We start from the raw sequence: 12,185 nt of genomic DNA, 5'->3' as shown, positions 1-12,185 counted from the left end.
TCAGTTCCATATGTTTACATAATTTAAGGGTTGCTTGCTTGACGAAGCTATGCAGGGTGATGCCAGGTGTTGATGTTGTACATGACCCTGATGACACATACGAACTGACAACAGACAATGTCAAGAAAATTCTGGCCATTTACATGAGATTTAGGTAAGTAATGTTCCCATTTACATAGATGCCTTTTGTGTAAAATACATACTTCTTTGCAAGTAATATTCAAGGTAAATGATACATTGTCACTATCTGTTTCTACAGATGTGGAATCCCAGTGATAATCATGGGAGAGACCGGATGTGGGAAGACAAGACTGGTCAAATTCATGTGTGATCTGCAACGTCCACCAGGAACAGATGTACAGGAAAACATGGTCATCATGAAGGTGAGGGAGGAAAATATATCTTACATGATGAGAGTTCATGAAAGTCCATGCTTATCACAAGATGAGACTTGCCGAATTGGTTCATTGCATGTCATTGTGTCTCACATAGATCAGAGTTCATGATGCCAATCACTAGATTTTCTTGTTCAGATATGTTTACATATTGCTGAAATATTGCTGGGTGTGACATTAAGCAACCAATAAAACCTACCAGTCATTAACAAATGATGGTTGAAACAAGACAGCTCAATTGAAGGTATGGATGTTACTGTCTTCATAACACCATGATAACTTTTATGAAAGCTGCACAAATCAGTACATGGAGCGAGTGAGTGAGAGAATGAGTAGCCATTTACAATGCCATGACTGGAGATGTCCAATTATACAGAGGAAAATAGAACTATGACTTATGATGTCAATTACCATTAGGGAATCCTACACTCCTGTATATGATACAGACTTACTATTCATGTTAGATGAATAGGAGTAGTATCTGCATAAAGCCATTTTATCACTTATTTCTTTAAAGAGGAAAAGTCCTGAGGTTTAATTACCTTTTGTGATTTTGATGAAGGTTCATGGAGGCACAACTCCTGATGACATCATCAAGAAGGTCAAGCATGCAGAAAAGCTGGCCATTGCTAACAAGGCAAAGAACCCACACATGTACACTGTCTTGTTCTTTGATGAAGCAAACACAACTGAGGCCATTGGACTCATCAAGGAAATAATGTGTGATGGCTGTATGGATGGAGAACCTCTGAAGCTGTCAGAAAACCTAAAGATTGTAGCTGCCTGCAATCCTTACAGAAAGTAACTATACCTATCAGGAACACACTATCTAATGACTTAACAATTTGAGCTTCATGTAACTTCACTAAGTGGTTGTAGTACAAGACCCTTTTCAATAAATTGGCTTAAGACTTGCTTTTATTCTCCATGGCTTATGAGTAGACATAAAGCTATTAGTGTATATCAATACAAAAAGAAACACTCATTCCAGTTTTCTGTAGTTCAGTGATAGGTATGAGTTTAAAGGGCAGATTTCCTATTGCAATCATGAAATACAATTACAAAAGTACTGAAATACATGATCATTCCAACAACCATATTTTTTTAATGTTTTGCCTTCCACAATATAGACTTCGCATAGTTTAACTTTGTTCAGTAGCAATCAGATAGATGGAGAAATGATATAATATTTTGAACATAATGATTACAGCTGACAAGGATGAGTACCAGAGAGTTTAGTGATGGTAACTGATTATAATGTTATGGTAACAAATGCCATAACAATAATAGGCAAAGCATTATGATGCACTTCCATATTGGTGGCAAGCTCGATATCGTTCCTATCAATCTACACTATACCCTTGATGCATCTATGGCTCACCTAGATAATTTTATACTACCGACAAGAAATAAGGGAACTAATGAAATAATAGCGAATTTGAAACTGCTTTAAATATCCACTAAATCAATTTTAGGCGTCAAGTTCAATATCTGGTGTGTCCACCATGTTGGGCAACACATTCACGGCACCTTGATGGCATGCTGTTAATCAATTTCTGGATGGTTGCCTGTGGTATTGCTCGCCATTCCTCTTGGAGAGCTGCACCAAGCTGGGCCAGGTTGGCGGGTCCTGGGTCCCTGGCGTACACCCTTCAACCAAGAATGTCCCAGAGATGTTCAATTGGGGACAGGTCTGGGGACTTAGAGGGCCAGTCCAATGTCTGGATACCTTCTTGTCGGAGATAAGCAGAGACAGTTCGGGCCCGATGTGGTCTGGCATTATCATCTTGGAATACAAAATTTCGGCCGATAACTCTAGCCAATGGAGCCACAAGAGGACGCAATATTTGGTCAACGTATCACTGACCAGTCATGGCTCCGTTAATGATGACCAAATCTGATCGTCTGTCATGTGTAATCCCAAACCCCAAACCATGACACTACCATTTCCATATCCATCATGGTTAAGAATTGCTGCTCTGGCATATCGCTCCCCGCTCCGACGCCAACAACGTTTTCTGCCATCTGTAAATTGTAGGCAAAACCTTGACTCATCAGAGAACATGGTGTAACGCCAGTGGCGCATAGCCCGTCCCTGATGCTGCCTAGCCCATGCCAGTCTTTGGTGCTTATGGTGAGCTGAAAGGGTGACACCCTTAAAAGGCTGTCTTGCTTTCAGACGAGCTTGATAGAGTCGGTTTTTAATGGTTGAGGCTGAAATGCGTCTTCCAGTGAGTGTGCGGAATTCTCTATTGATGGCAGGGGCCGATTTAAACCTATCGCGTAGAACAATTAACGTAATGAGACGATCCCCCCCCCCCCCCCCCCCCCCCCCGCTCTATTATCCCCACAATTCTCCATTTTGTTGCTTCACCGAGATACTGCCTTGGAGGCATTTCTGTCAGTAAGTGTCAATCTCTATTGCATTAGTGATTGCGACTTCTCCAGTACATTTACAGGAGTTAACTTCTGTATGCACGTGTAGCAGGTGCTGGGCATGCATTATGCGAAATTCCATTGGATGTTGCGTTTGGTGATACGCCATGATAATGGACCCTGTCACAGTCAAAGTCATCTACATTCAATATCTTGGTTCCCTTATTTTCTGTCGGTAGTATATTACTTTCCTTTGCTGGCTCTGCATTCTCACAGTAGCCAGTAAGTTTTGCTGCTATTACAACTGAGCTTGCCAGTGTCAACAAAGATAGTGGTTGCATCTATGAAGGCTTGTTCACAATGTGACTTAGATTTTGGGGAAATCATACAAAGAAAATGTCATGTTCGAAACTTTAAAAAGTATGTGCAAGAACTCATTATACCTCTTTCAGAGTTCCTCTGCATGATTTATGTTGCCTAGTTTAATCATTTAGATAATTTTAAAAGCAAAAGTGAGTTGTGATCAATATGCACAACTCCACAGAGTAGACACCTGATTGGGTAAAAAAAACAGTCAAGGAAGGTAATTAAATTATCAGGCTGAGTCGTGATGCATGCAGGATATAGTGCAGATTTATCGGAATGTATGCATACCCTGGAGATATTGGGTATATATTGGTGGTATCTACCAATCAAGTTCTCTTGTGAAGACCATTCCAGAATGACAAACTTGACATGACACTCCAAATACTGTTTACTTTCTGCTTTATATATGAAATTATGATTTCTTTCAATTCAAGAAGGTGCATTTATTAATAACAATGATAATATGATTGCTTTCAGGCATTCTGATGATATGATCCAGAGACTGGAGAGAGCAGGACTTGGTTACCATGTTGAAGCAGGCCAAACCACTGATAAACTAGGTAGGAGTTACTATAAACGGTCTTATTTCTGCGCCTTTAAATTTCATGAGTGATGGTCACTAAACCTTTCTGCAGCTTCTTATTTTTGCAAGGTGCTAGTTGACATATATTTGAAATTATCTCAGTTAGCAAAGAAATTGATAACAGGGTCCTTTTACTCTAGTTGATAAGACCTTAACTATCCCCACATGGTTTTTACTTCCAGGTTTCAAATTGTGCTAATTTCTAAGGATACTGAAGAAAATAAATATACTTCCATACTTAAAATACTGACAAATATAATACAGTATGAATACCTGAGATATAGGCCTAATAGATACTTTATAGGACTATGTTTTTCAAGCTAGAAGAAGAATATTGATTCATAAATCTTTCATTCATGTGGGAGCCATTACAAAGACCAGTCATATGACACGTAATCTTGTTGAAGAGGGTGTCTCTGAATGTTTTACACAACGCACAGGTGCATGACCAGTGAGTTATTATAAAATAAACAGATTTACATAGTGATCTAAAAGAAAGTAATTGATTTCAAAACTAATATTTTTATTAATTGGGTGTTAGAGCAGTGAAAATAAAATGATCTCTTCTCACATGTTGTGATTGATTACATAGATTGTGAAAACATTAATCTCCAAAAACAGTCTATATTGTTTGATAGCTGTTTTTTTTTTCAAACATCAAAGGGTTTAGAAGTTATGGAAACCAGTTACTTATAAAGATTAAAAAAAAAGCAAAATGTGAAATTAGAAACTGTATATAAAACAAAGACTGCTGTGGCGAAATCACTCCAGACTATCACTCCAGAAGCAATGATTAATTCAAGAGGTATGAAACTAAAGTGAGAACACAGCAACTTCGACCCAGAAACCAAGAGCCAAAATAGCAAAGTATGTGACAGAACATGGAAACACCGGTACAGCAACATTTCATTTGACTGAAGAACTTGGATTCAGCATTTCAGAAAACAGTCCACTACGTGAAAACAGCCTACATGAAACAAAAGAAGAAAGATTTATTTGAAGAAATCACAGAGCTGAAACACAAAGTCCCGCTTTCAAACTGGACAGTGACTTCTCAGAATGCAAAACAAATTGACATTGTTGGACTTGATGAATGAATGAGAAGTGACTGCTCTGCAAGGTTGCTCAGCTAGTGGTGCTCCCCCAACAGGTCATATAACAAGACCACTGACAAATGCCATCCTAAATTTAGCTTTCCAACTGACTACCATCTGACTCATCCAGGAAATCGCAGAAAGACATTGTTCTGAGGGGGTGGCAAAATGCTATTCTGTTGTAAAAACTATCAATAATAGAATCAATAAGTGACATGTGATTGAACTGTGTTAATCCAAATTAGCCCAGTGGTGACACGTGATTGAGAAATAACACCTGTATTGTTTTTATGTTGTTGACTTATCTGAATAAAGTGAATGATATATGTACATTACTGCATGTTTTTATTCTCGCATTATGAAGTCTGCCATGAAGTTTGCAAAAACTGAAGGGTCACAGAAATTTGGCTGTTTACAGTATATATTTGGGTAACAATGAAATTCATGCATCCTGTATCCGCAAATATGTGGATTTGTATTTATATTTATATTCACTTGTCTGTATTTTGTATATGTAGACAGCATCCATGTTTATTGAAAGGATTATATCAATTAGCTGCGTATGTAACAAATTCAAAATATTTATATCCATGTGTCAGGTCATGTCCCTATGAGGAGACTTGTCTACCGGGTTCAGCCCCTGCCACAGAGCATGCTTCCTCTTGTTTGGGACTTTGGCCAACTCAACGTTCAAGTGGAAGAACTCTACATCAGACAGATGGTCATCAGATATGTAAGATTATTTCACTGATATTGATGGTGTGAAACTGCCAAATCTTTCTGGCTCGCAGAAAAATTATATTGGATCAGTTAAGTCAAACTGTCTGGAATAAACCAATTTCTTACAAAAGGTGAAGACCACTGGTTTGATCTACATGTTTCATCATACCAAAAGACATATCTTGTTATTCCCGGCTGCGTGTTTCGGGCGAAGCGGTGGATATAGTATTAGGCTCCATCCGCCCGTACATACAAATTGGGATATCTTAAATTGACTGGATTCTTTTCATATTTGGTATCTAGGTTTATCATAGTAAAGGAAGGTCTCAGTCAGGTTTGATGACCTTGACCTTCATCTCAAGATCACAAGGGGATGTTACCGTTTTACCTTGTCAGCGAGAAGTGTTCACTGTATTTTCTTCATATTCAACAGCAAGCTTTATCTAGGGAAGATCCAGGGCCCAGTCTATTTTGGTGAACTTCAGTTAATTTTCAAGGTCATGGTGACACTGAGGATTTTAAGCAGCATGTTAAGTTGTCAACAAAATATCTCAAGAACCGCTCACTGGATTTTCAACATATTCAATACTAAGCTTTATGTAGGGTAGGTGCAGTACGCAATCAATTTATGTGACCTTCACTTAATTTTTTAAGGTTGTCCGTCTGTCCATATGTACTGATTGGAATATCTTAAGAACCATTGACTAGATTCTTTTCATGTTTGGTATCACGGTTTATTACAATAAAAGAAAGGTCTCAGTCAGGTTCTGTGTCCTTGCTCTACATCTCAAGGTCACAAGGGGACTTTCGTGTTTTACCTTGTTAGCAAGATATCTCAAGAACCATTCACTGGCATTTCTTCATATTCAATACCAAGCTTTATCTAGGGAAGGTGCAGGGCCCAGTCGATTTTGGTGACCTTCAGTTAATTTTCAAGGTCATGGTGACTTTTTTTAGGAGTTTCATACACTGTTCAAGGTCTTAGTGACTCTTTGAAATATGTTTACTAATGGCTATAGCTCAGTATATTATGTCTGGGTAATATATGCATGTTAATCCAGGTATCTCACAAGGCGACCAAAAATAACACCAGCTTACCACAAGTACCAATAACCTTAACACAATGTTAAAACCTGTTCAGATGACCTCTCCACCTTTCTCAGATGTCAATTTCACCTGAAATATGTCCTGTTTGTTCTAGGTACGAAATGGGGACATTCCTGATATGGATGGACTTGTTGAGGTTGTCAGTCAAATCCTCATAGCCTCACAGGATTTCATGAGGAAACAGAAGGTGAAGTCCTAAATATACTATCAAGACAACTGCCTCATGCTTTAACAACATCCTGGTTGAACACACAGTTGTATATACAATAGCATCTTCAGCAGCTTGCAAAACATTTCATTTGAAAACGTTGTCAGGTCTGCAGTTATAACTGTTAATGCCTAGATTGTATTCTTAGAATTTTAACATTGATGACTCAATACAAATGAAATGTATTTAAAATGTAGGAGAGGCTCGATAGTTACACCAAATCAGGATGGGTGATGAAGGTTTTCAGTGCATATGGTACAATGCTGACTACATGTTCAAAATATGTTCTGTGATTTATTTTACATTATGAGCATGTTTCATATTTTATCCATTGATGCACATTGTATTTTGCAGGATGAGTGCAGCTTCGTAAGTCTTCGTGATGTTGATCGTACTCTGAGTGTTATGGCTTGGTTTTACCAGCAGTCCCAAGAAAATGGAATATTGTTTAAGAAGATAGATGAACAAATCTCTCCAGAACATGATGATGATGATGATGATGATGATGAGGAGGAGGAGGAGGAGGAGGAAGAAAAACAAACAAAAGTATGTGAAGACCTGACATATGATGAAGCTTTCTCTAAAGAAGTTGAAGAAACCAAGGGACCTGCCAATGTAGAATTTCTTCCTGCAAAAGGAGAACACTGGGTATCAGTGTCAGATATGGAAGAAGACTCTGAGAACAGTTTCATGCCATCCTTTGTTTCTGTGGAATCAGATTCAGAATCCCTTGACCGTTTCTTGGATGAGCTGTGTGGTTTCCAAGAAGAAAAGAAGGTATAAAGAATGTTTAGGTTTGTTGCAAATACAAACCAAAAACAAACAAAACAACAACAACAACAACAAATGACAAACAAACAGGACAAAATTACCTGAATGTGTTCTTGGTTCTCATTCATTGTAATTATTATTGGATTTTCTTGCATTCATTGGACTTTTGGCAGCAACTGATTAAGATAAGCATTTCATATACCGAGGCGGTATGTGTTAGGTTTGAGTTGGCAGTGTTGGATTGGAAAAGAGGTGTTTTAATCCCCCCAGCATGTAATGCGGGGGAATATAGTCGACGCCTCGTCTGTCTGTCCGTCCGTAATCATTTTGTTTGCAGAGCATAACTCAGAAACCGTTCAATATATTTTTACCAAACTTGATACATATAGTAATCTCAGGCTATGGTTGGGCCTTTTGCTATTTACAGATTTTTGGCATTTATATTTTCTTTGTTTTTCCATGGAACATTTTGGTGTTAGTCTTATGGTGGGGTGGGGTGGGGTGGGGTGTGCTTCGTTTCCGGAGCAGAACCGTTCAATATTTTTCTGCAAAACTTGGTAGATATATGAATCAGAACCTAAAGTGGTGCCTTTTGCTATGTACAGGTTTTTGTGATTTATTATTTTCTCAGTTTCCATGGAAACATTTCGGACATAGTCTCAAAAAGGAGGGATGGGCTTCGTTTCCAGGAGCAGAATTCAAGAACCATGGAATATTTTTCTGCAAAACTTGGTAGATATATCAATCTGAACATATAGTGGTGCCTTTTGCTATGTACAGGTTTTTGTGATTTATTATTTTCTCAGTTTCCATGAGAAACGTTTTGGACCTAGTCTGAAAAGTGAGAGGTGTGTTTTGTTTCTGGGGCAGAACTCAAAAACTTCTAAATATCTGTTAGTAAAACTTTCTAGATATGTGTGGCAGACCCCAAAGTAGTGACTTATGGTTTTTAAAGGTTTTTGTGATTTATTATTTTCTCGGTTTCCATGGTAACGTTTCGGACTTACTCTCAAAATAGAGTGGTGGGCTTCGTTCCCAGAGCACAACTCAAAAACCATTTCATATCTGTCAACAGATCTTGGCACATATATGAGACAGATATTGAAATTGTGACTTTGCTGGTTACAGATATATGGAATTTATAATTTTCATGAATTCCATGGAAACAATTCAAACTTAATCTAAAAAAGGCAATGAGTAACTCTCAGATTATTTTTCCTTTCAAACATGTGGTGGCCGGGGGGATATATAATCTTCTGATGACTCTTGTTTTTTTGTGGTTGGGGTGAAGGGTTAGTTGGGACATCAGGTTCTTCTAATATATTTACATTTAACATTAGTTCTGTAAGGTGTTTCCTTTGCATAGAACATTTCAGTGTCAATGCTGATAGCATCTTTCAAAAAGTGTCTGTGTGGTTTAAATTTTAAATGTTGACAACATAACAATGTAGTTAGCAGCAGAGGAATGTTTCGTATATGTATGATATTAATGCATTTCAGCATGCTGATCTGACCAAATCCCTGATCTTGGCACTAAGCGTGTGCTACCGAGCATCACTGAAAAGTCGAGAGGAATTTGATCGTCATATCATTGGACGTTTTCAGCACCCATGTATTATCCCAGGACGAGGGGATATAAACCAGTTTGTTGACATCATAAACAGGTGATGTAATTCCTATAAAGTGAGGATATTAAATTAAATCCTGAACTTCAAGACAAAGTTGCCTAATACTTTTATGTTATGTCATTTATTATTTAACCATGATACAGTTATTCTTGTTTGATTTTCTGCACTAAATCTGCTTAACATATGATTTTTTATGCATATTTGTTTCAGCTTTCAGCTTGGAGCAGCATTAAATTTTGTAATCGGTTATATTTTGGTTTTCATTTAATTATTAGCTGTCAGAGAGTGTTTGTGGATGAAGTCCAGCTTGAAGATAACATAGCAAAGAACCAGGCCCTCAAAGAGAACCTGTTCATGATGGTTGTCTGTATTGAACTGAGGATCCCCCTGTTCCTGGTGGGAAAACCAGGCAGCTCTAAGTCCCTGGCCAAAACCATTGTTGCAGATGCCATGCAGGGCAACTCAGCCAGATCAGAGCTATTTAAACAACTGAAACGGGTATGTTTGTGATAGATCTTTGAAGGATCAAGCAAAGTAAATAGACTTTTTTTTCAAAATCTGATACATTGCTATTTGTAGCAACAATCCTTTTCATAATGGTTTAAAAGCAGTATACAATAAAATTCTCCAAGAGACCGAAACCAAGCATTTTGACTATGAACTCCATCAGGCAGCGTCAACATCTGTAAATTTTGTCCTTTCAAAAGATTCATAGGAAAAGATTTTATCATTTTTATTTTGTCAAATGATACTTTCATGTAAATACTATTTTCATGAGCCACTGTACATGACACAGTTATCCACACTTGCACAGCACTTCACGACTAACCACACATAAAAAAATACCCAACCCTAAATAATGCTAATTTTTTTATAGTTTTAGATGGAAAAAAGGAACTGTGTCAATTATATGTTGTTTGTTTATTTTTTTTACCCAATTTTCACTTTAGTGATCTTGGGGTGGTTGGTTAGCTGTCTGTATGTATTAAATTTCTCACATACTCATGCTTTTGGTTTTATTCAAGATTTTGTCTTTACATCAACAATTGTGTCCATGCATATGCATCCATACATGCATGCATGCATGTAATTTTGTTAACATTATCAAATCAGTATCATATGGTTGTAGCAAGGATATACTCTTGCAGGCACAGATGGTGTCATTCCAGTGCAGTCCTTTAGCCACTGCTGAAGGTATTGTCGGCACTTTCCGTCAGTGTGCTCGCTACCAGCAGGACAAGGACCTGGACAGGTTTGCCTCCATCGTTGTTCTGGATGAAGTTGGACTGGCAGAAGACTCACCGAGGATGCCACTCAAGGTAATTCATCACAAAGTTAGAACATCACTATGCTGATAAGATTTGAGAATGTTACATGCCAATACCCTTGCCAGAAAGTAATGTAGGAACTGATAGAAAAGAGTGTGTGGCGTGCATGCATGTGTGTGCACGCCTTCCTGCATGCATTATGAACATGTGTATGTGTGTGTGTTGTGTATGCATGCACCCCTACTACATACTGTGTGTATAAGATAGTCATTCTTCCATATCTTTACTGTTTCAGACACTTCACTCTCTGTTAGAGGATGGTTATCAGGGACTTGAAGATACTGGTCAAGATAAGAAGGTTAACAAGGTGTGAAATCATTGTGGACAACACTAAATGATTACCACTTTGGATCCCTGATTTTTAATTTTGTTTTAATACATTCAGAGTATTTTGCATTTTTTTGTTTTGTTTTGTTTCCAAGGTTGCTTTCATTGGTATCTCCAACTGGGCCCTGGACCCTGCCAAGATGAACCGAGGTATCCTGGTGCAGAGAGAAGTCCCTGATTCAAAAGAACTTGTAGAAAGTGCAGAGTAAGTATTGACAGAAGTGACGAATCATGTTGGACATCCAAATTTTTACATCTACTGTGTGTTCCCATGTTACTTCATGTGATTTATGTAACTCATTAAGCCCGAGAGCCACTTCACTGCTCAACACCTGGAACCCCGCGCTGATTACCTGGCTGGCTGTGGCGAGACTAATTAGGGCTATTCACGCCTGATATTCCTGACAGGTTTTGGAGATTACAGGAAACTGTCTCATCATACAAGCAAGTCCTGATTGTTTAATTGTTTAATTGCATTGTAAAGATATATGTTGCAAGAAAACAGGTGTGAATACATGTCATATATGTAACGTTTTACGTAATTTTATTGTACTTTCTTGTAGACTTTTGGTGGCTTGTACATATGTATTTTAACACGTTTGTATTCTTTGTATGTAAGATGTGCTTAAACAAATCGTCCCTCTCATATCATTGTGTGAGGTTAAATTGTTCAAAACATATGTCAGTGGCAGTAAAGAAGAATTTGCGCACATGCTTAAAAATCTTCCATGAAAGAAGCATTTTCGCTGATACATTGCTAGTCTATACTGAATATTTTAAGGAAAGTACTAATAAGCTAGTCTGTGACTTACATGGAGCAGATGCACAGTTTGTCACTTTGGTTCATCTAGATTTAACGCAAAAAATATATGTTATCACACGAACGTACATGTAGGCATATTGTATAATACTATTCCTTGCACATACATAAGAAAAAGGGTTATGGGACGGGGCGTCATCAAAGTTCCCAAATAGGACATTTTGTATCTCAGCTGTTCAATATAGTGACTGACTGGTTATCTATGACCAATCGTATCATGAGATTCTTGTCACATAGGAAATGACAGGTGATGGGGCGTGGCCTGAATTTCTGAAGAACACGTTTGGTCACTAGACACCTTGGATACAGATTAATTATTGGTTAGATCGTTTACCAGTCGATATGCTGGATTTCAGCTTTATAAACTCTAGCTATCATGAAAAAGTTTGTGTATCGTGAACATACATAATCGTAAGGATGCCTGAAATGTACACACAGGACTAACAAGTACTTTGGAGAGTT

General features: G+C 37.9%; 1 pseudogene; it reads left to right on the top strand.

The window, feature by feature from the left end:
- LOC137287882 (E3 ubiquitin-protein ligase rnf213-alpha-like) overlaps positions 1–12,185 on the top strand; it is a 140,658-nt pseudogene that overhangs the window by 75,687 nt on the left and 52,786 nt on the right.

This window comes from Haliotis asinina, chromosome 6 (genome assembly GCF_037392515.1).
Source record: "Haliotis asinina isolate JCU_RB_2024 chromosome 6, JCU_Hal_asi_v2, whole genome shotgun sequence".
Classification (NCBI taxonomy): Eukaryota; Metazoa; Mollusca; class Gastropoda; order Lepetellida; family Haliotidae; genus Haliotis; species Haliotis asinina.
Note: the sequence above shows the minus strand (reverse complement) of the source record. Positions and strands in the feature narration are given on the sequence as shown.